General features: G+C 46.1%; 1 long non-coding RNA gene across 1 annotated transcript in view; it reads right to left on the bottom strand.

The window, feature by feature from the left end:
* Positions 1-12972: 12972 nt before the first annotated feature.
* Positions 12973-25097, bottom strand: part of LOC139009878 (uncharacterized) — a 32694-nt gene continuing 20569 nt past the window's right edge. The window contains exons 4-5 of the long non-coding RNA XR_011471455.1: positions 19833-20055; positions 12973-13839 (exon numbers count right to left, since the gene is read on the bottom strand). This is a non-coding gene — a long non-coding RNA (uncharacterized lncRNA). The remainder of the gene's footprint in view (positions 13840-19832; positions 20056-25097) is intronic.

Consider the following 25097-nt stretch of genomic DNA (forward strand, 5'->3'; position numbering starts at 1 on the left):
GGAATTGAACTCAAAACCTTTTGGTGTATAGGATGACACTCCAACCAACAGAGCCACCTGGCCAGGTTATCAGCCTATTTTTTTATGAGCAGTATCCAAATTCCTGATAGCACACAGGATTTTCTGACCCATGATCCCAATCTGACAAGTGCAGAACACATGAAAAGGCAGGTGGGTGCTAAAGAGAATTCATTAAAGGGATATCTATGACTTTTTTGTATGAATATGAGCTGGGTCAGAATAATTTATAATTTAATTCCTATAATTTAAGCACCACATCATGAAGCATTTTAAAAAACTAATTTAAATTTTTATTTTATTTTCCCTCATGCCAACACCAGGGTGTCGTGTGCTTAAACACCATCATTTCCACAAACAGGGCCTTGTCACAGCTGTGTTACACACCACCATAATTTACTTGTTAGCATCAGGAATAATAATGAGTTTGTTTGAATGGTAACCACAGCCTGATTCTGAAATATGTGTTAAAGGGAACAGGCTGGGAGGCGAAGAGATATAACAAAATACATTTGGAAGTGAAGTAGAGGAGCAACTGGGAAAGGGCCTAGGCCGCTTAAATAACTTTGGTGGTGGTGAGGGAAAAGGTTTGAAGGTATCTTGTCAGAAACTGAGCATTTCCAGGTTCTTAGAAATAAAATATCCTCATTTGACAGAGGAGTAAATGAGTCTAGAGCAGTGGTTCTCAACCTTCTGGCCCTTTAAATACAGTTCCTCATGTTGTGACCCAACCATAAAATTATTTTCGTTGCTACTTCATAACTGTAATGTTGCTACTGTTATGAATCGTCATGTAAATATCTGATATGCAGGATGGTCTTAGGCGACCCCTGTGAAAGGGTTGTTCGACCGCCGAAGGGGTCGCGACCCACAGGTTGAGAACCGCTGGTCTAGGGCGCTTAAGTGACCAGGCCACAGAACTTGTAATGGCAGAACTAGGGACAGAACCCAGATTTCCTGATTCTTGGCCAATGCCTGTTTCACTCAGTTGAACTGTCCATTATAATCATCCGTTGTGTTTCAGATAATCCAACTGGGTCAACCAGTTTCCACGAAATCTGCCTATTTTAAGAATCTCCACAGTAAGATAATTAATATAGTATGTACTTTCTGGTGCAGGAAAATGGTTAAAGAATTCAAAGTCTCTTTAGTGAAAACTAACAGTTTTATCTTTTTGTTGTTGTTGTTGTTGCTAATCCTCACCCAAGGATATTTTTCCCATTGATTTTTGTTTAGAGAGGGGGAGGGAGAAGGAGAAACATAATTTTTTTTTTTTTTTTTTTTTTTTTTTTTTTTTTTTTTTTTTTTTTTTTTTTTTTTTTTTTTTTTTTTTTTTTTTTTTTATTTTCCTCTTAAAGTATTACAAAGGGTATTACATAAGTATCCTTTTTCCCCCCCCCGCCCTTGACAAACCACTACCCTCCCTTACCCCCCAGTGTCTTATGTCCATTAGTTATGCTTATATGCATGCATACAAGTCCTTCGGTTGATCTCTTACTCCCCTCCCTCCTGCCCCCCAACTCTCTCTGGCCTTCCCACTGCAGTTTGACAATCAGTTTGAGGCAGCTCTGCCTCTGTATCTATTATTGTTGAAACATAATTTTTTTTTGAAAATATATTTTTATTGATTTCAGGGAAGAAGGGAGAGGGGGAGAGAAAGAAACATCAACGATGGGAGAGAATCATTGACTGGCTGCCTCCTGCATGCCCCACACTGGGGATCGAGCCTGTAACCTGGGCATGTGCCCTTGACCGGAATTGAACCTGGGACCCTTCAGTCCACAGGCTGACACTCTATCCACTGAGTCAGTGGTTCTCAACCTTCCTAATGCCGCGACCCTTTAGTACAGTTCCTCATGTTGTGGTGACCCCCAATCATAAAATTATTTTCGTTGCTACTTCATAACTGTAATTTTGCTACTGTTATGAATCGTAATGTAAATATCTGATATGCTATATGTGTTTTCCGATGGTCGCGACCCACAGGTTGAGAACCACTGCGAGTGACTGAGCCAAACCAGCCAGGGCAAGACATATAAATTTGAGAGACACATTGATTGGTTGCCTCCCACATGCACCCCAACCAGGGTGTGGGATTGGACCTGCAACCAGGTATGTGCCCTTGACAGGGAATTGAACCGGAAACCCTTTGGTTGGTGGGCCGATGCTCTAACCACTGAGCACACCAGCCAGGGCAGATGTATCTATGTCTTCATTTTTGACCCTAAGTCAGTGGTTGTCCACTGGGGCCATCTGGCAATGTCTGGAGACAATTTTAGTGGTGACCATTGGAGGTGGAGTGGAGGGGGCACGGGAAGTGCTGCTAAACATACAGAGCTTACCGTGCACAGGACAGCTCCACGCCACAAAGAATGACCTGGCCCCTCACGCCAGGAATGCCCAGGCTGAGACACCCTGTGCCAGAGACAGAAACCAAAATGGGAGCTCAGATGGGAAGCTACTGAGCTGTCTGGACCATGGGGGAAATGCCACGTGGATAAAGAATTTGCCAGCAAAGCAATGGTTTCAAAAAAGAATTCAAAACTTCTTTGGGCTCCTAAATCCAAGATCTTTCCCATCCTATTTAAGCAGGCATACATTCATTTCCCTTCACTTTCTGGTGCTTCCCAGATACTGAGTTGTGTGTTGCTGTTTTTAAATAATGACCCGTGAATATTTTTTCCCATTGATTTCTAGAGAGTGGAAGGGAGGGGAGAGGGGAGGGGAGAGAGAAACATCCATGTGAGAAAAACACATTGACTGGCTGCCTCCCACACATGTCCCCACCAGGGCTGGGAAACCTGCAACTGACATATGTGCCCTTGACTGGGATCCATCCAGTGACCCTTCGGTCTGAAGGCCAACATTCTAACCACAGAGCAAACCGGCCAGGGCAATGTCTACTTTTTTTTTTTTTTTTTAACAAATTGAAGGTTTGTGGCCAACCAGCATCAAGCAAGTCTATTAGTGCTATTTCCCAATAGCATTTGCTCACTTCATCTAATCCCATTTTGGTAATTCTTGCAATATTTCATTTCAAACTTTTTCATTATTATTATGTTGATTTGCGATCAGTCGGCCATCAATATTGAGAAAACACCCTCCACCAGCAAAAGGGACTCACTGAAGGCTGAGGTGATGCTTACCATTTTTTAGCAATAAAGAATTTTTAAAAAATCCTCACCTGAGGATATATTTTCCATTGACTTTTATTTTTAAATTATTTTTTATTTTTTTTGTTACTCCTCACCCGAGGATATTTTCCCACTGATTCTTAGAGAGAATGGAAGGGAAGGGGAGGGACACACAGAGAGAAACTTTGATGTGAGAGAGACACATCCACTGGTTGCCTCCTGCACACACCCGGACAGGGGTGGGGGATCGAACCTGCAACCGAGGTATGTGCCCTTGACTGGGAATCGAACCTGGGACCCTTAGGTCCACAGGCTGACACTTTGTCCACTGAGCCAAATCAGCTGGGGCTTCATGGACTTTTAGAGAGGTGGGAGGGAGAGAGAAAGAGAGAGAGAGAGAGAGAGGGAGAGATGAAAGAGACATATGGATAGGTTGCCTCCCCATCAAACCTGCAACCCAGGTACATGTTCTTGACTGGACATTGAACCCAAGACCCTTCAGTGTGTGGGCCAATGCTCTAAACACTGAGCCACACCCGCCAGGGAAGCAATAAAGTATTTTTAAACTAAGGTATGTACATTTTTTAGAAATATTGCGATTGCACACTTAATAAACCACAGTATCGTGTAAACATAAAACATATGCACAGGGAAACCAAAACATTCGTGTGACTCCCTTTATTGCAACAGTCTGGAACCAAGTCCACAATATCTCGGAGGTATGCCTATAAGTCCTGATGGTGCTACTTCTTGTCCTCACTTCTCTCCACTCCCAACATTCATCCACTTAAAAATGTTTAAAAATGTATTTTCATGGATTTCAGAGAGGAATGGAGAGGGAGAGATAGAAACATCAATGATGAGAGAGAATCATTGACGGGCTGCTTCTGCACGCCCCACACGGGGATCCAGCCCGGAAACCCAGGCGTGTGCCCTGACCTCCTAGTTCCTAGGTGACACTCAGCCACTGAGCCACGCCGTCTGGGCAATTCATTTAAAACTTAATTCCCCTCCTCGACTCCCCAAATTTAAACACAACCCGCTCACTCCTGACAAGGCACAAAAGCGCACCCCACCCCAGATCGTGCAGTGCGGGTTACCCCAGGTGGGCACCTTGCCCTTCTCGTCCTGCCGGGCACTAGCTGAGCCCCTTGGGCGGCCACTTCATGTTTCCGGGCCTTCGTGTCCTTCCCTGTAAAACAGGGAGTTTAATCATAACCATCTCTTCCTCTCCGGGACCCTCTCGTCCGACCACTCCCACCACGAAGCTCCCAAGCGCTCACCGGAGTCCACACTGTTCGCAGTTTTCTGAATATCTTCCTGTCTCTGACGTAGGGGCTGGGGACCCCCATTCTACAAATGGGGAACACGAAGATGGGCTGCCCGGGAACCGGACCACGGCTCACAGCTTTGAGGGAAGGGGCTGGAGATCGGGGGTCTTCTCCAAAGCCCCCGCAGCACCAAGGGGGAGCGCAGACCAGCTCCTCGTCCGTCCCGGGGCCCCTCCGACCCGGCTCCCCCGCTGGGCGACCGGGAGCAGCCGAGAGGCTCGAGTACCCGAGGCAGGTCCCCCGCTTCGGCTCCGGGACGCCGGCCCGAGGCGCATGCGCGCGCGCACAGGGACCCGCGGGGGGCTGGCCGCCCGCGCGAGGCCCCGCCCCGACGCCACCTGGTTGTCAGGGCATCCGGGGCGGCGCGGGATGAGAACGCGGCTGAGTAGACTCCCATTGTTAGTTAATAGCCTTTTGCTTCCTGAAGCTCCTCGGAAGCTTCTTCGGAGTTGTTCTTTCATGTCCTTGGGTTCCTTCGCTTTCCGACTGGACGGAGCCGATTTCCTGTCCCCAGGCGCACGTGTTGTACCCCCACCGCAGGCGGACTCGGCGCGACCAGGTGCTGGCGGAGACGGCTTTAAGGCAGTGGTTCTCAACCTTGGCTGCACATGAGAATCACCTGGGAATCTTGTTAAAATCCTGATTTCTGGGCCTCATCCTCTGGAACTTCTGTTTCTTTGTTATGGGGTGGGGCCACAACATTAGTAACAAAGAAACAATTTCCGGAGGATGAGGCCCAGAAATCAGGATTTTAAAAAGATTCCCAGGTGATTCTAATGTGCAGCCAAGGTTGAGAACCACTGGCTTTAAGGTCTCCCGTTGTCAATCAGGTTCACATCCGCACGTCGTGCTTTTCTTTCCACTTTTTTAAAAGATATATATTTTATTGATTTTTTTACAGAGAAGAAGGGAGAGGGACAGAGAGTTAGAAGTTAGAAACATTGATGAGAGAGATCGACCAGCTGCCTCCTGCACGCCCCCCAGTGGGGACGTGCCCGCAACCAAGGTACATGCCCCTGACCGGAATCGAACCTGGGACCCCTGAGTCCGCAGGCGGACGCTCTATCCACTGAGCCAAACCGGTTCGGCATCTTTCCACTTTTTAAAAAAATATTTTTTATTGATTTCAGAGAGGAAGGGAGAGGGAGAGACAGAAACATCAACGACAGAAACATCAACGATGAGAGAGAATCATTGATCGATTGCCTCCCGAACACCCCCCACTGGGGACCGTGCCCCCAACCCAGGCATGTGCCCTTGACTGGAATCGAACCCCGGGACCCTTCAGTCCACAGGCTGACGCTCTATCCACTGAGCCAAACCCGCTAGGGCTTCTCTCCACGTTTGCCATTGATTCCTCTCTCATTTAAAACGGTATCTTATTTTATCTGATGTCTCCGTTCAGATCTTAGACCAAATTACGAATCTGAATTTTGCACAGATGACTCAGTGGTGACTAATTCCTCTCTAGAAAGGAGTTCACAGCAGGATTTCTTTAAATAGAAAATTTCCTCAATGCCCTGAAAACGGTTCACTTTATATGAAATTCATTTAGATACACGACTCCTCCCTCCACTTTTGTTTCTGCATTTAGACATAAACCTTTAGGTATGACTGACTGTGCAGGTTGCACCTGGCTAAGGGCATGGGAATGGGGCTGTGTTTTCCACAGTTTGCAAACTGGGCACCTTCTAACTTGTATATTAGAGTGGGTGCCTTTTTCTATTTACATGAGTTTCTGTTTGTGCAGCTACCTTCCTGCGCATTATAGTTTTACAGGAACCAGTTGCTTGGCTTTGGGTTTTATGAAATGCTCACAAGATTTGTTAAAAAAAACAGTTTATTGATTTTTAGAGAGAGAAGGGAGAAGAGAGAAACATTGATGTGAGAGCACAACATCCATCAGCTGCCTTCTGCACGCCCCCTACTGGGGATTGAGCCACAACCAGGGCCTGTGCCCTGACCTGGAATTGAACTAGTAACTTTTTGGTGCACAGGACAATACCCAATCAACTGAGCCACGCCGGCCAGGGCAACAAGCTTTTATAGTGTGTCATTCCATTTCATTCATGTCACAGACTTTGTATGGACCCAAGTCTTTGATTAAAATTAAACATGGTATAAAGAAGGTCATGGTTGGATATCAGTTCTCTTTCTTTGCTCCATTAGGTCATCAAGGAACCCAGACTCCTTCCATCCTGTTGCTCTTCCATGGTTTGTCCTCAGATACAAGGTAGGAACTTGGTTGCTTCCCTATCCAAGTTTCAGCAGGAAGAAAGGGGGAGAAGGAAGGCTAGGACAAGTAGATTTGTGTTTAAGGAGATGACTTCCAAATTGCCCTTATGTTTGCTTGAATCCCATTGGCTCAAACACAGTCACATGGTCACATCTGGCTGCCAGGGTTCCTGGGAAATGTAGTTTCTAGCTAGGGGGACAATGTGTCCAGATACAATTCAGGGGTTGTATTATTAAAAGGAATAAGGGGAGTGGATTCTGGGATGATTAGAGGCTGTAAGCCCCTGAGGATAAGGACTGGGTCATTGAATTTTTTGAATAAACACAGTGGATATATGTTGTAAACAAAAGGTCACTGCCACAAATCTAGTGCCATCAGGAGTCCCCAGTCTGGGGTGTGGTAAAAGGAGAACTTTATTACGGTAAACAGTTTGCAAACTGGGCAAACACAGCCTGTACTAGAAACCAAAGTGTTCTGGAGATAAAGGGGAGGCTGCTTTTCATAGACAAAATCCCCTCCCTTACCCCTGCTAATGAGGAATACAAATTTGCAGAGTCTGATTGGTCCAAATAGCACTCTCCTGGAGGGGGGGGGGGGGGGGGGGAGGAGTCAGCTTAGTGCACTCTTATTGGTTGTTATGGAGCATCTCTGATTGGTTAGTAACTATGCAAATGAGGCATAGATGTGTTGTTGGATTAGATAGATCAGGTTTCAGCCCATTGTTTTGAAATACAACAGTAGCCCAATCTAGAAATCATGAGGTTCAGGTTTGATTCCCTGTCAGGGCACATGCCCAGGTTGTGGGCTCTGAAGGCTCTAAGAGAGGATTCTTCCTTGTCTCTTCCAACTTCTGGTAGCCCTAGGCATTCTTTGGCTGTGGCAGCATCATTTCAATCTCTACCTCCGCCTTCACATGGCTACCTTCCATCTGTCTCTCTCTGAAATGTCTTATAACATTACCAGTCATATTGGGTGAGTGCCCTTCTCTCTCTTCCCCCTCTTCCCCCGCCCCCATGAACTTATTTTAACTTGGTGTTACTACAAAGACCCTATTTCTAAATTAGGTCACTACTGAAATGTTTTTACTCAACACTTTTGACATCAAATGTGTATGTGTTTTCACACCAAAATAACAACAACAACAACAACACACACACACACACACACACACACACACAATTTCCCAACTCTTTAGACACCAACTGGGTGTCCAACGATTCAATTCAATTTTGATGCTAAATACCCAGAGTTCAAGTCAGACCCCATGATCCCCTCTCCAGGTTCAATAATTTGCTGGTTTGCTCACTTAACTCAGGGAAAATGGCTCACCGGTTGCTATTCCTGGTTTATTATAAAGCATGCAAATGAACAGCCAGATGCTTGGTACACAGCCTGTGCTCCAAGGTAGCCACTGCTATAAGATCCCAACATTAGGGTTGCATTGGTCTGAGATGATCAAATTTCGAACTCCACAAGCTTGCGCGGTGGCAGCACCTTTATTTCTGGGGATTTCCCAAGACTAACGAAGCTAACCAGTCCCAGTAGCTCTGAGACCAGATATTTTGTGACCTTCAAGAAATATTTTAGAAGCAATAGGACTAACGAAAGTAAAATGACAGCAGCTCAAGTACATCCATTCTGCTCCTGCCTCATAGAAGTCTATTCTCCACACGGCCGCCAGAGGGAGCCTTTGTTTTTCTTTTCCAGCACGTGTTCAAATTGGTGTATCATTTTATATTTGCTTTAAAAAATTGCAGCTAAGTTCACAAAACATAAAATTAGTCATTTAAAAATGAACAATTCAGTGCCATTTAGTGCATTTACAGTGTTGTGCAACCGTAACTTCTACCTAGTTCCAGAATGTTTTTATTACCCCAAAAGAAAGCCCCGTACTCAGTAAATGTGAGTGGAATGCAATAGCTAGGACGGGGAATGCTTGGAAGGTGTTTTGTGGGTGGTGTGGGGCTGCACCCTTATATTACTCAACTTGGCTTTTCTCTCTCTTCTCATTTAGGTTTGAGCGGCGTAAAACTATAAATCACTCATTGATTTGTTCATGGACAATCATTTATTTTGTCAGGCATTGAACCAGATGGTGAAGACACAGGAATGGAAAAACTTGTCCTTGCCTTTAAGGTAGTGACACTTGGTAGAGGAGACAGATGAAGCAATTCAACGTGGTATACATCAGAGACTTCAGGGCCTGCAGACTATGGCCCCCCACCTGTGTTTGAAAATTAAGTTTTATTGGAACACAGCCATGCCCATTTGCCTAGTATTATCTATCGCTAATTTCACGCTGACGCTGACAGTGTGAGTCATTGCAACAGAGATCATCTGGCCTGAAAAGCTAAAAATATTTACTACCTGATCCTTTAAGGAAAAAGGCTTGCCAGTCTTTGTTACATATAATTATGGCATATTTAAAGTGGACAGGGAGCCCTGGAAGCTGAGGAGGGGCAGTTAACAGCCCGGGATGAGGAAGTTGCAGGACGAGGCAAGGCTTGCTGGTGCTAGAACTTGGGTCTGTATATGCATAAATTTTAAGTGTTTAACTCAATGAATTTTTGCACATGTGTACAACCATGTAACCACGATCAGGATCAAGACATAGGATATCTCCAGCCTTCAGGGGGCTCCGCAAACCATTTGTGTAAATGGCACTGTGCTGTAAGTCGTGTGCTTCATCCAGCTTTTCACTCGCATGCTGTGCTGTGTCCTCTCAGCGTGCTAGCCTTGGTGCTGCCTGGAGTTCCATTGTGTACATGTGTGCGTGTGTGCATGTGTACATGTGTGCGTGTGTACGTGTGTGTGTGTGTGTGTGTGTCTGAAAGGCTCTATTGCTGAGGCTCTCACCAGTTGGAGGCAGAGCTGCACTACTGCTTGTGGCTCATGACACCCATGGAGGGCACAGGAGATCGGCCAACACACCAGGAGTTCTTTTATTTGCCTTTTCCTTCTAATTTGCTCCACGAGCGTGAGCTTATTCACAAATTCTACCTGAATATGGGTTATTTAATTTGTATCTTCCCCAAAGAATTGGAACAGGTATTTTGGAAACAAAAGCTTGTCACAAATGTTTCATTATGACAGCATTATTCACAATTGTCAAAAGGTGGAAACGAGGCAAATGTCATCAATGGATGAATAGATAAAGGAAATGTGGTCCACCCACACTGTGGAATATTATTTGGCTAAAAAGAGGAATGAAGTACTAATACATGCTACAACATGGATGCACCTTAACAATATTACATTCAGTGAGAAAAGTCAGACACAAGAGGTTGTAGAGTGTGTGATTCCACTTATATGAAATTTCCAGAACAGGCAAATAGATAGAGACAGAAAGCACATTAATGGTTGCCAGGGGCTGGGGGAGGAGGGAATGGAGAGTGGGCCAGCCACACTGAACTCTGTGCTGTTTTTCAGGCCAATGGGCCTCTGTACAGCCTTTCCATCAGCCTTGATTTTCTGTTTACCATTTAGATAATCTCTTTCAAGCCTCACTTCTTGTCAGAAGTTTTTTCTTGTTTTCTGAGTTAGGTGACTCCACCTCCGTCAATTAATAGCACTTATCACAATGTTGTAATTGTCAACTTGCTCCTTTAAGAGGCAGTCTAGCCCAGTGGCTAAGAACTTATTAGTAGACTCTGGGGTCAGTCCATCTGAATTCAAATTTTGGCTATGCTCTGAATTAGCTATTCACACAACCTCTGTGGTTGTTTAGATGTAGATCTAAAAAGGGGGAAATGATAGTATCTATCTTCCTTCTAGCATCCTTTTAAGTTTCAATGAATATGATATATGAACTGAGCATGGCACATAATGAATACAATGTAAATACTAGTTTTTTTGTAGCAGTCAGTTATTGCTGTGTAAGAAAAGAGCCCCTAAACTCAGTGTCTTAAAACAATATTTTATACTTAAAAAAAGTAAGGCATTCAACTGTGCATTTCCCTCTAGTTATTGGTTTAGCTTTTTACATGTTGTATTTTCATTATCACCCAATTAAAAATGTTTTCTAATTTTCACTGATTTTTCAGACATACGTGGCTAAATTTCCAAACAACTGGGAATTTTCTAGTTATCTTTTTGTTGTTGACTTCTAGTTTAATTCTACTGTGATCATACTCTATATGATTATAGTCTTTAAAAAGTTACTGAAACTTGCTTTACAGCACAGCACTTGGGCTATTTTTAAAAATAATACACTTTTATTGATTTCAGAGAGGAAGGGAGAGGGAGAGAGATATAGAAACATCAATGATGAGAGAGAATCATTGATCAGCTGCCTCCTGTATGCCCCCTACTGGGGATTGAGCCCGCAACCTGGCCATGTGCCCCTGATCAGAATCAAACCCGGGACCCTTCAGTCCGCAGGCCGACGCTCTATCCACTGAGCCAAACCAGCTGGGGCTGGGCTATTTTGATGAATGTAACATCTTCATTCTCTCTTACATGTCCAAGGTTTGGCTAGGACTTGGCTGATACAGGTGGGGGTCAATTGGGAAGCCTTGATTCACGCTTGAGCTCATATCTAAAGATTGGGCTCAGGTCTATTCTGTATGGTTTGTTCTGGGGCTTTGGCCTCAGGAGGCTGTTCTGGGGGAAGCTCTCCTGGTGATGGTGGGGACAACGGGGCACATGGAAACCTGAGGTCTCTCGAGGTCTAGGCTTATAAGTGGCACAGTGATTCTTCCACCAGATTCCATTGACCAAAACAAAACAGAGAGCCCAGGGTCAGGGTGTAGTAACCATGTCTTCTATTTTCTGTATTCTTTTGACATTTGGGACTTTGCTGACTCTGAAGGGACTGCCCCTTCCAGGGTGAACCAGTTCTTAGAGATAGTCAACAACTTGCCGGTGAATCCATCTTTCATATTCAAACCAACCCATCCAGAGCCTACACTCCAACCATTTCCTTTATTGCAGCGGTTCTCAACCTGTGGGTCGCGACCCCTTTGGGGGTCGAACGACCCTTTCACAGGGGTCACCTAAATACATCCTGCATATCAGATATTTATATTACGATTCATAACAGTAGCAAAATTACAGTTATGAAGTAGCAACAAAAATAATTTTATGGTTGGGGTTCAGCACAACATGAGGAACTGTATTAAAGGGTCGCGGCATTAGGAAGGTTGAGAACAACTGCTTTATTGGGCTCTCAGACTGTAGGCCATTATCCACCGATGCTAATTGCTCCAGGGCCAGGCATCAAACAACCAGGGGCAGCTTCTACATTCCAGATCCCACGGAATGACTTGAACTGGCCAATCCAAGCCTGTTTTCCCTCACTTGCCTGTTTCTTCCCATGGAAACCACAGTAATGTCTCTGCCCACATGTCCCCCTCCCTCTGCCTCCTGGCTATCCTGGTGCTTTCCCGTGTGTCCCTGTGTGTTGGTGTGCCCCGTCTTCTTGGGAACTTTGAGTAATAAACTATTTTTTCAATGGAAACCATCTTTAAAATATCTATGTATATTTCGCCGAAACCGGTTTGGCTCAGTGGATAGAGCGTTGGCCTGTGGACTGAAAGGTCCCAGGTTCGATTCCGGTCAAGGGCATGTACCTGGGTTGCGGGCACATCCCCAGTGGGAGATGTGCAGGAGGCGGCTGGTCGATGTTTCTCTCTCATCGATGTTTCTAACTCTCTATCTCTCTCCCTTCCTCTCTGTGAAAAATCAATAAAATATATTAAAAAAAAAAAATATCTATGTATATTTTATTGATTTTAGAGAGGAAGGGAGAGGAAGAGAGAGATTGAAACATCAATGATGAGAGAGAATCATTGATCAGCTGCCTCCTGCATGTCCCACACCGGGGATCCAGCCTGCAACCCAGGCATGTGCCCTGACTGGGACTGGAACTGGACCTCCTATTTCATAGGTTCAACCACTGAGACACGCCAGCAGGGTGGAAACCATCTTCTGATCTATTGGCCGTACTATACGTCTATTTGAAAACACAAAGGATGTGAACTCTGACTCTGGTGAGAGAGACAGGAAAGTCTCATGCCTCAGGGTGTGTGTTGGGAGAGGAACGAAGTAGGACCAATAATTCCCTCATTGGACTAGAAGCCTCCAAGGGCAGGAACTGGGAGAATCCCCTGTTGGTCCCAAAGCACCTGGAACATGAGCACTCCATGAATGTATATCAGACACATCAATTATTAATCAGAAGCCCAACTATTTGGGCACCTGATAGACTCAGATAAGGTGGTGCTGCTTCCCAGACAGCTGAGGAAATGTCCTGGGGTCACAGCTGAGCATTCTTTTCTTTTTTTAAAAAATATATTTTTATTGACTTCAGAGAGGAAGGGAGAGGGAGAGAGAGTTAGAAACATCAATGAGAGAGAATTATTGATTGGCTGCCTCCTGCATGCCGCCTACTGGGGAGTGAGCTGCAACCTGGGCATGTGCCCTTGACCGGAATTGAACGCAGGACCCTGCAGTCCGCAGGCCGACGCTCTGTCCACTGAGCCGAACCAGCTAGGGCTCAGCAGAGCATTCTGACCCAGATTTGGAAAGAGGTGAAAGGGGCATGTTTTTCGTGCATAGCTCGTGTTTCCTCTCTTATTTTCTCGAAGTCTCCGCTTGACATTCAATCACTCCGGGATGTGGAAGTCTTCAGTCTGCATTTGCTTGACGTGCTGTGAAAAGGCTGTGAAAGGCGTTTGGAACAGCTTTTTATTTTGGGACTTTGGCAGCATCGCGTCCCCGCCCGCTCCGTCCGTTCCCAGAGGGCAGACAAGGTTCCACCTGCCCTGTTTGCTGACCGGGCTCCGAGTTAGTCTCGCAGATACCGCCGCACCCGCCGCCTGGTTTACTTCAGGTTGTTCCCTCACCAGCTTCAATGTAGTCTGGCCACCCACACTCCGCGATTCCGTCCGGCGGAAGCTTCTGGCTCTGAACCGGGTGTGTGCAAATCTCGAGGGAGCCCCTCCTCTCAGAAGGAGGAACACAGCTCTAACCCGGGCCACAGGTATCGCTGAATAGGTGCCGGCCAGTGGAGATGGGCAAGGTGGAGCCGTGCTCACCGCATATTTCCTGAGCGTCTCTAAACTTCTTCCTTTCTTTCCTTTATCAGGCTCTCACGAGGGACACGTTTTGATACCCAGACCTGAAATAATAAAAATGCGGGCCATAGGTTGGGTGACTTTTTCCACATTTAATTTTGAAAATGTGCTAATCGATAGAAAAATTGCAAGAGCAGTCCAATGAACACTCATGAACCCTTCCTGCACACACCCCGATTTGTTAACATTTTCCAGGTTAGTTTCATCTCTCTTCTCGGTCTCTATTTTTGTCTCTCTGACTCTGTTTCTCTCTCCGTGTCTATAAATATATATATGTACATACAGGTATACACATGTTAATATTATTACATCATTTTTTCCTGAACCTTTTAAGAGTTACTTGCAGGCATCTTGACCTTTCCCTCCCAAAGACTTAATGCACATCTCTGAGGGACAAGGACATTCTCTTACATAACTCCATTGAATTATCAACTTCAAGACATTTAAGATGAATCTAATTCTATTATCTAATATACTAGAGGCCGGGTGCATGAAATTCATGTGGGGGTGGCCTTCAGCCCAGCCTGCACCCTCTCCAATCCAGGACCCCTTGGGGGATGTCCGACTGCTGGTTTAGGCCTGATCCCTGTGAGATCAGGCCTAAACCAGCAGTCGGACATCCCTCTCACAATCCAGGACTGCTGGCTCCTAACCGCTCGCCTGCCTGCCTGCCTGCTTGCCCCTAACCACCTCTGCCTGCCGGCCTGATGCCCCTAATTGCTCTCCCCTGCTGGCCTGATTGTCCCCTAACTGCTCCCCTGCCGGCCTGATTGCCCCTAACTGTCTCTGCCTTGGCCCCCACCACCGTGGCTTTGTCCAGAAGGATGTCTGGAAGATGTCCGGAAGATGCCTGGTCTAATTAGCATATTACCCTTTTTATTAGTATAGATAGTACATATTCAAAATCTGCCAAGTGACTAGGTTTTTAACAAATCATTTTCTATTTTTATAAAGGTTGCAGAAGTAATACCCAGAGCACATACTCCCTTTGCATACCTTCTTGAGCTGTTTGATGAGTTTTTTTGCAGACACCCTTAACACTATTAGCCCTTAACACTTCTGAGTGTGTCTCTGAAACCCAAGAACCAATGTACCACTGTCAAAATCAGGAGCACATTTGCTCCAATATGACCATCTAATGCCCAAACGCCACTGACGTTCCACCAATGGCCCAACTGATGCCCTTTAGGACAGAAGAGTCCTAGTCCGAGTCATGCAGTTCAGTCAGTCACTTCCAGCACGGGGACGGCATTCGTAGAATGTTCCTCGGTTTGGGTTTGTCTGATGTTTCCTCCTGACTTATGCATTTTGGCCAGAATATCATGGGAGTGGTGCTGTACTGGTCTCTGAGCATGAAGAGGGGACCTTTTCGGCTGTAGTGTGTACCTGGATTCTGTTGGAAATGGGTAAAAAAAAGAAAATGGTACTAGTTCAACTATGAACCCCAAAAGCCCTATCTGAGAGTTTACCAGGATGTGGGTTTGGTCATCTTCGAAGAACATTGAACCCAGTGGCTTTCATCCTGGGGTTGCCTTTTTCCCTGGGGATTTGTCCGTCTGGGGACATTGTTAGTAGGTAGGATGGGGGTGGGGCAGAGTTACTGCCATCCAGTGGGTGGAGGCCAGGGACACGTCAAACATCCTGTAACGCACAGGACAGCACCGCTGCAGAGAGTGATCTGGATCCAGCTGTGCCAGGGCTGAGAACACCTGGTCTCTGCTGATATAATACCCACAAAGCTGTCATGCCCCCGAAAGGCCCAGGTGTTAATATTATTCCACGAGATTCAGGTTTAGTGAAAATACAGGAGGTTGGGGCACAGCGACCATATGGTCTGCTGATGGAGAAAATTCTAGACAACAGGGATGGGATTTGAACTCAAATAGGATACAATCAGAGGAAGAAGGAAATAAAAACCTACTTAAAAAGTCAATGTTGAGCCGAAACCGGTTTGGCTCAGTGGATAGAGCGTTGGCCTGTGGACTGAAAGGTCCCAGGTTCGATTCCGGTCAAGGGCATGTACCTGGGTTGCGGGCACATCCCCAGTGGGAGGTGTGCAGGAGGCAGCTGATTGATGTTTCTCTCCCATCGATGTTTCTGACTATCTATCTCTCTCCCTTCCTCTCTGTGAAAAATCAATAAAATATATTAAAAAAAAAAGTCAATGTTGAGATATTCCAAAATTAGATATTCTCCCAGTTTCATAAAGTAGATCTTCCAAAGCAAGTCTTTTATTCATTTGCTTATTCGTCCATTCTTTTAACTAATTTTTATTACCTATTATGGGCCTGGTGCTTGAGCTGCAGCAGATGATAAACAAAGTTGCTATCTTCATGGGGTTTCAATTTGAGTGAGGGGAAGTGGACAGTAAACGCAAAACATAAATGTAAGTATGTTAAAAGGTGGTAAGTGCTATGGAAAAAAGACTATAGAACAGGGTAAGGGGATTGGAAGTGCTGGGGAGTGGGTAGCAGTTTCAAAGACACTGTCAGGGATGGGCTTCATTGAGAATGTGAAAACTGAGCTAACTTGATGCAGGTGAAGGAAGAGCTTTCTGGGCAGTGAAGACAGCAGGTGCAAAGGCCCTGAGGCAGGGTGTGGGCAGGGAGGTGAGGAGGGTGGCTTGTGCAGGGCCTTGTGGGCTGTGGGAAGGACTTTGGCTTTTATTCCAAGTGACATGGGAGCTGTGGAAAGTTCTGAGCAGGGTAGGGATGTGACCCAACTCAAGTGTTCACTGTTGCCCTCTGGCTGCTGTAGGGGAACAGCTGTTGTGTGTGTGTTTGGGGAGTGGCTGAGGAGGAGGCAGAGCAGAAGCCAGGAGACTTGGGCAGAATCAACTGCACTGGTCCAGGTGGGAGATAATGGAGGCTTCGACCAGGGTGTTAGCAATTGATTTGTGTTACTTTAGACCACCACTTTTCACAATTTGCATTTTAATATGATAGCTGCATGTTTATGCATGACAAATTTATTGGAATTGTTTGGGCAAATAAAATCATGTATTGCAGAGAAAATCAGGTGGTTAAAATTAAGTCTAACATTGCTAATTTTTTGTTGTTAATCCTCACATGAGGACATTTTTACCATTGCTTTTCAGGGAGAGTGAAAGGGAAGGGGAGGAGAAAGAGAGAGGAGAGAGAAACATCAACGTGATACATCAATTGGTTGCCTCCCGCACGTGCCCCAACTCGGGGTTGGGAGGGGACCCCAAACCCAGGTACATGCCCTTGACCAGGAATCATGGAATTGAACCTGCGACCCTGTCAGTGTGATGGCCGGCGCTCTAACCACTGAGCTACTGGCCAGGGCTAATGCTGCTAAATGTAATATATGTCCAACTCTAGGATTGTGCCTAAGCTGCTGTTATAATTATTTTTCTCTTGCAAAAGTTCTCCCCCTTATCCTGCCCCAGGCATTTAGGCATTTACATGAAATGTCTGCTTGCCAACCTCTAATGTTCTAATTTGATGAACATGACCTTTCAAACTGAGGACACAGCACAGCACAGAGAGCAGAAGGAAAACTGGAAGTGAATTTGGATACAATCAGTTAGTGCACAGAGCACCGTTCCTGCACCGAGGACAGACCAAACACAAGCAGTTTCAGTGAGTCTGTTGGCAGAAAGACCAATGAGGGTGTTGCCAAGTTTAAATTTAGGGTAGCAAGTACCCCAGGAGTGGATAAGTATTATATTCCTTGCTCCCATTCTCACTCTAACCTTTTTGTGATCCTCAGAGCTTTTACCATTTCTTTTCAGGGAGAGTGAAAGGGAGGGGGAGGAGAAAGAGAGAGGAGAGAGAAACATCAACGTGATACATCAATTGGTTGCCTCCCGCATGTGCCCCAACTCGGGGTTGGGAGGGAGGCATTTACATGAAATGTCTTGGGAGGGAGACAATTTTATTTCCCAATTTCCTTTCTGCTCGCCTTTCCCAAATTATTCCCTCCCAAGACATTTCATGTAAATGCCTAAATGCTTGGGGCAGGATAAGGGGGAAAACTTTTGCAAGAGAAAAATAATTATAACAGCAGCTTAGGCACAATCCTAGAGTTGGACATATATTACATTTAGCAGCATTAGCCCTTTTCACTCTCCCTGAAAAGAAATGGTAAAAGCTCTGAGGATCACAAAAAGGTTAGAGTGAGAATGGGAGCAAGGAATATAATACTTATCCACTCCTTGAAATTGGCTTTCAAGGCAATTTTATTTCCCAATTTCCTTTCTGCTTGCCTTTCCCAAATTATTCAGATTGGAATGAAAACAAGTACATTTTAAAAAATTGATTTCAGAGAGGAAGGGAGAGGGAGAGAGAGATAAAAACATCAATGAGGAGAGAGAATCATTGATCGGCTGCCTCCTGCACGCCCCACACCGGGGACTGAGCCTGCAACCCGGGCATGTGCTCTGGCAGGGAATCAAACCGTGACCACCTGGTTCATAGTTTGACGCTCAACCACTGAGCCACGCTGGCCAGGCACAGTACATTTTTTTTTTTTTTACAAGATAATGAATTATAGAGAACTTTTCATCCAGCCTTCCAAATGGGGAAACTGAGGCCCAGGCAGAGTGACTTATGTGCATCACTCCAGGAGAGGCTCTTGGCTATCCTATATCTTCTTTAAAGAAACCCCTTTACCTTTGCTGTGTAATAAATGACTTTTCCTCTCTCATGAAGACAAATGAGATCAGCAAACTGCTGCCTATCGATCTTAGATAGTTCTTCACTAAGTTTTTTTGAGTTCCTCTTGTAAAATGAATTATGCGAACTCTCACTGGGGAAAAAGGACATGTAATATCAGCAAAATTTTCCTGAGATTTCTAGTGAACGGAGCCTTACATTGACTATCAATTAGGCTTGATAGTCAATGTAAGGCTCCGTTCACTAGAAATAACAAACAAACCGGAAGCTTTCGTGGCTTCATCCAGCACAAGTTCCTGTAAACCTGGTTAGCAAGGCTCGCCTCCAAGCACTGGTGCAGAGATCCCGCCTCCTCCATGTTGCACCAGCACCATCACTCACATGGCTTCCAAAGCCACCTGCAGAGGGGAAGAGAAGGCCAGAGGGGGCGCTCCAGCTCTTAATTGCCCCACCCAGTAATGATAATCCATTGGCTAGAAGTAGTCACATGGGTCTGTCACAACTGCAAGAGAGTCTGGAAAATGTAGGAGAACATATGGGTGAGCCCTGAGCACTGCTTATTCTTTCTACTAGAGGCCCGATGCATGAAATTCCTGTGTGGGCATGATCCCTAGGCCTGGCCTGCGATCAGGGCCATCTTCCCCAGCTGCCTGCAGCCGGCCCCGCCACCCACTGCCACCCACCCCCGGTTCCCCGTTTGCCATCGGGTGATCGGTGCCTGATTGCCGGGTGAAGGGACTGAGAGGTTGGCTGTTCCCGCCCGCTTGCCGGCCTGCCCCCTCCCCTGCCATGGGTGGCCATCAGGCAATGGGAGCCTGCCAGCTGGGGAAAGGGACCAAGAGGTGGTCAGTGCACCTCATAGTGACTGGTCCAGTGGTTGTTCTGCTGTTAGGGTCAATTTGCATATCACCCTTTTATTATATAGGATAGAGGCCTGGTGCATGGGTGGGGGCCAGCTGGTCTGTCCTGAAGGGGGCCCAGGATCGGGGTGGGGGGGTCCTCACTGGGGGGCGGGGCTGGCCATGCCCTCGGCTTTGTCTGGAAGGATGTCCGGAAGACATCCAGTCTATCTGGTCTAATTAGCATGTTACCCTTTTATTAGTATAGATTAGAGAAAAGAGACTTGCCAATTGTGTTTGGATCACCAGGGTAATAAAAGGGGTCCGAACACTTTCCCCTTTTGAAAATCGGACCTCTGGACATGACACTGCTCTTGGTACATAGTGGGTGAACTCTGAGTCTCCCCCACGACCAAGGAAACCACATTTGTTCAAGGGTGATGTCCTGCTCAGATATTTGAACCCCCAGCTTTGAGTAGAGGTGAACACAGGGAGGGTGGGGCAGTAACAATGGGCTGAATTTTAGGGGCTTTAAAATAATAAAGGTTTAATACTCACCCATACTACTCATTTCAGTTATCTATTGCTGAATAATACACTATCCCCAAAGTTAGTGGCTTAGAGCAATAACTTATTTCTCATGATTCTGTGGTTGATGGGGCTCGGCCAGGCTCCACATGATGTAGGCTGTGGTCCCTCGTGTGGCTGCATTCAGCGGGAAAACCCGAGGGCACCTCTCTCTAAGTAGCCTCTCCTCATTCAACCGTCTGGCCTGAGCTTCCTGTGAGAGAGAAAATGGAAATTGTGGATCATCTTCAGACCTAGGCCTAGAAGGTCCAGGACATCATGTCTGCCACATACTGTCAGTCACCTCTTGATGGGAGCAGTGGAAAAAAGACCTGTGGTCTCTTTAATTCACCACGAGCAATGTAAGGGCTCTGAACCTTCCAGGATGAGAATCAGGCTTCGAACAGTTCAACAATCAGAATGTTCTACATTGTGCTGCAGCAACAATTCCCCAGTCCTGGTGGTTTAAACGGGAATTGGCAAGTGCTTTCTGTAAAGGGCCAGGTAGTAAATATTTTTGATTTTGCAGGCCAGATGGTCTCTGTGGCAACAGCCTGATTTTGCTGTTGTAGCTGGAAAGCAGCATAAACATGGCAGGAAGAAGTATGGGAGGGCTCAGGTTGGCTTTAAATGCCTCCACCTGGAAGGGACACGTGATACTTCTTCTCCCACCTGGTTGGTCAGATCGGGTCACCCCCCCACTCCTCCCAATCCCAAAGGGCCTAGAAGTGCTGTCCTTCCATGTGCCTGGAAATTAGGCGAACTGTTGGCTATACAATTAGTAATATTGCAGTATTATCCAGCTGTCTTTGATGCAGGGTCCAAAAGCAGGAATGTGTTTTGATCTGGCTGCCAACACTTGATGTCTTAAAATTTCCATCACATCCACATTAAAATGAGCAATTAAAACATAAGGCCTGGTTCAGATGGTAGAGTGGTCTCTAATTTGGAAGCTCCTAAAATGGTCACATGGCTGGATGTTGGTAGAGTCAGGGCTGAACACAGGTTTCCTATGTCTGGGTTCCATGTTTTGTTTTGTTTTTTTTGTTTTTAAATATTTTTACTGATTTCAGAGAGGCAGGGAGAGGGAGAGGATAGAAACATCAATGATGAGAGAAAAGAATTGATCGGCTGCCTCTTGCACGCCCCCTACTGGGGATCAAGCCTGCAACCTAGACATGTGCCCTTGACCAGAATGGAACCCCGGACCCTTCAGTCCACAGGCCTACGCTCTATCCACTGAGCCAAACTGGCTAGGGCTTGGCTCCATGTTTTTATCCCTTTTCAATAAAGAAGCTCTCATTTAAAAATGTAACAGCTAGTTATGTAGCCTTTGCTGCATTCTAAGAATTTTACCCATAAACTAACAGCTTATTTTTTTCAATATAATTTTATACTAGAGACCTGGTGCATGAATTCATGCACCAGTGGGATCCCTCAGCCTGGCCTGTGGCATTGGGCCAAAACTGGCTCTCCAACATCCCCCGAGGAGTCCCAGATTGAGAGAGGGCACAGGCCAGGCCAAGGACCCTACTGGTGCATGATCAGGGCAGGGGAGAAACTCTGGAGGTTGGCCAGCCGGGGAGGGACTGAGAAGGACTCCAGGGCATGTCTGGCCCGTCTCGCCCAGTCCCGATAGGCCGGACCCTACCAGCAAGCTAACCTACTGGTTGGAACATCTGCCCCCTGGTGGTCAGTGCATTTCAGAGCGACTGGTCAATTGGTCGACTGCCCCCTGGTGGTGAGTGCACATCATAGCGAGCAGTTTAGTGGCCTTAGCATGTCATTAGCATATTACACTTTGATTGGTTGAATGGCTGACCAGTCGACCAGACACTTAGCATATTAGGCTTTTATTATATAGGATTAGTTTCAGGTACAAGTGTAGTGGTTAGACATTTATATAATTGGGAAATACTGAGATTATATGCCTGTTTTGCAGACTGGAGGCAGAGGCTCTGAGAGGCATTTTATTTCCTAGCACATGGAAATGAAATAAATATTCCCACACATAGAACAGTGAGTGGTACCTAGAAATTGGCAGCTTTTTTTTTTTTTTTTACTTAAAAAAGAAATCCTCACCCAAAGACATGTTTTTTTATTGATTTTTAGAGAGAGAGAGAGAGAGGAGGAGAGGGAGGGAGAGAGAGTGAGAAACATCGATGTGAGAGAGAAACATGGACTGGCTGCCTCCCTTATGCGCTCTGGCCAGGGATCAAACCTGGTGTACGGGAGGACATTCCAAACACTTGAACCACCCGGTCAGGGTGAAATTGGCAGCTCTTAATATTCCAAAGTAGAATAAGTCACTCAGAAATGACACTTTCTGGTAACAGAATACTTTTTAGGATGGTGTGTTTTGATTAAGTCCTGGTTCAGCATGGCTATCCCAGGGGAAATATTGCTTTTTAAAAATAAATAGCATTTGGCTATTTAATTTTGTTATGTGAAACAATCTAGACAGTCTATTTATTTAATTGTCCTGATTGGAGCTCTAAGAAATTACATTTAACATCTGTAAGCAATGATATGGGTTTATGTTAGGGGTTTTTGACCAACAGAGTGGAATGTTTTCCCAATTTTGACTCCTTTAATCTAGTTTATATATTCTTTTTTAAAAAAAATATATTTTATTGATTTTTTACAGAGAGGAAGGGAGAGAGATAGAGAGTTAGAAACATCGATCAGCTGCCTCCTGCACACTCCCCACTGGGGATGTGCCCACAACCAAGGTACATGCCCTTGACCGGAATCGAACCTGGGACCTTTCAGTCCACAGGCTGACGCTCTATCCACTGAGCCAAACCGGTTTCGGCTATATATTCTTTTGACAAAACCTTTTAGTTTTTAAAAGCCCCTTCCTTGCTTTCTGACACAAATAGATATTCTATGCTTGTCCTTTCAATTTCTCAGGCCCAGGTTTTTATCTGTTTTGTTTCCTCCTGTATCCCCAGTTCCCGGTACACAATCTGGCACTAAATGAATGAATGAATTGTTGCATTTCACTCATTCCTCTGCTTCTTCCCCAATAACTCTCAGTTGACACCATCTATTAAGTCAGAAATCAGAACTTGCTCATCAGAGGAATGCTCAAAGGCCTCTCTGAGGTGAGGCCTCCCCACCGACATCCTTTTGCTTCAGCGAAGCCCAGCCTGGTCACAACTCCAGGATCCTAAGGTTAAAAATAGCTCAACACAGCTCACCAAGCTCCCAGCATCCTGGCTATTTTTAGGATGGATGAGGGGCCCGGGGAGTCTCACTCCTCTGAATGCTCAAGTCCGAGTAGTAGTCCGTCATACGATATGGTTCCCCCCAATACCAGATTATGAATGGCAGGCAGATGTCTTGATCTGCTGGGGATGCAAGGAAACACCACGCTTGAGGGGCAAATCTAAGACGCCACTAAGATTCTGTGCAGGCTCTGAGCTTTCATACCAACTGCTGAGGAGCAGTCATTGGAGGACTCATGGGGTATATGGTTCAGTTCCTGCATCCACTCAGGGTAGCAGGCACTGCCCCAGGTCCTGGCATTGTAGCTGGGACTGAAACAGATGAATGTTCCTGCATTCATGCGGCTGGCACCTAGTCAGGGAGTTACACAATGAAATAAGGAAGTCACCCTGGCTGGTGTGGCTCAGGTGGCTGGAGCTTCCTCCTATGCACAAAAGGTCACCAGTTTGATTCCCTGGTTGTGAGCTCGATCCTCAGTCAGGGGCATGCAGGAGGCAACTGATGGATGTTTCTTTCTCACATTGATGTTACTCTCTCCCTCCCTCTCCCTTTCTTTCTCTCTAAAATCAATTTTAAAAATTAAGAGAAAGAAGTCAGCTATACAGTATGCCAGGTATTGTTAACTGACATGAAGAAAAATAATGCAGTGTTTTCGGGGGACGGGCAGTGCTGGGGTGGGGGGTTGTATTAACAGTGCTTCTGACGCTCAGGGATCTGGAGTCTGGCAGAGCCTGGGAAGACTGCCCCTCCGAGGATTAGCCAATTCCTAGAGCTAGTAAAGGTCTCCATCTCAGATGCCACATCCCAAGCACCTCCTTTATAAGGCTCGCATACTTCAGGACACTATCTACCTGCCCTAATCACCATGGCCAGGCATCAGACAAATAGGGACTGTTCCTATTCCCCAGAACCTGCTGAAGCTCTTCAGACCAGCCAGCGTTCAACCTGCTCACAGTCACTAAGAGGTGGAAGCAACCCAAGCGCCCATCAGTGGAAGAATCTGTATAATAAAGAGCTAATACACCCTCATGCGTAATGACTGATCAGCAGGTGGCTGCGTGCACAGCAGGTGCAGGTAGGCGGGGACTTGCAACATTGGGGACTTGCATGAGGCTGTGTCCTGTCCCCCGCCCGGCGCCGGCCCAGGGACATGAGGCTCGTGTCCCCACCCCGGTGCTGGCCTGGGGACTTGAGGCTCACGGAGGCCTACCTCTTTGAGGTGATGGATCACGGGGCTCTCACACTGTGGCAGGGTACAGGCCAGGCTGGGGGACGCCCCCCCCCCCCTCCTGAGTGCACGAATTTTGTGCACCGGGCCACTAGTGGAGAAATAAAATGTGGTATACACATACTGGAGTATTATTCAGCTTTTAAAAGGAAGGAGATTCTGACACATGCTGCAACATGGATGAACTGGAGAACATTATACTGAGTGAAGTAAGCCAGTCGCAAAAGAACAAAGACTGCACGGTTCCACTTATCTGTGGTCCTTAAAGGAGTCAAATTCAGAGACACAAAGTAGAATGGTGGTTGCCAAGGACCTGGGGAGGAGAGGAGGCGAACACAGTGTTTAATGGGGGCAGTTTCAGTTTTGCAAGATACAAAGAGCTCTGGAGATGGATGGTGCTGACGGCTGCACAAAATGCGAATGCACTTAGTGCTGTTGAACGGTACCTAAAATTGCTAAGTTGGTCATTTTTATGTGTTTTATACCATAATTGAAAAAAGAAGGTGTTTTCTCCTCCTCCTGTCAGTTAATTCTGCCTGGTCCACGGGTCCTTTTGATTTTACACTCATCATTCAGTGGGTGGGTCACAAAAGCTCAGTGCTGCTTCTGTGGCAGCACTCTCATCCCCAGAAGCTGAGGGCTCACGTTTTCCCTCTGCCTCTCTGTGTCCAGCTGCCGGGACCTGCCTTTCTTTCCCCGGTGACTTTCTCTTATAAAGAGAAAGAGTGTATTTTGCGTCAACTGTGGCAGCCAGAGTGCTGGGGAATCAAAGTGCCCGTGGAGCAGCCAGTCACTGA

This window comes from Myotis yumanensis, unplaced genomic scaffold (assembly GCF_028538775.1).
Source record: "Myotis yumanensis isolate MYYU_CA2020_CCGP unplaced genomic scaffold, mMyoYum1.0.hap1 SCAF_5, whole genome shotgun sequence".
In the NCBI taxonomy this organism is placed as follows: Eukaryota; Metazoa; Chordata; class Mammalia; order Chiroptera; family Vespertilionidae; genus Myotis; species Myotis yumanensis.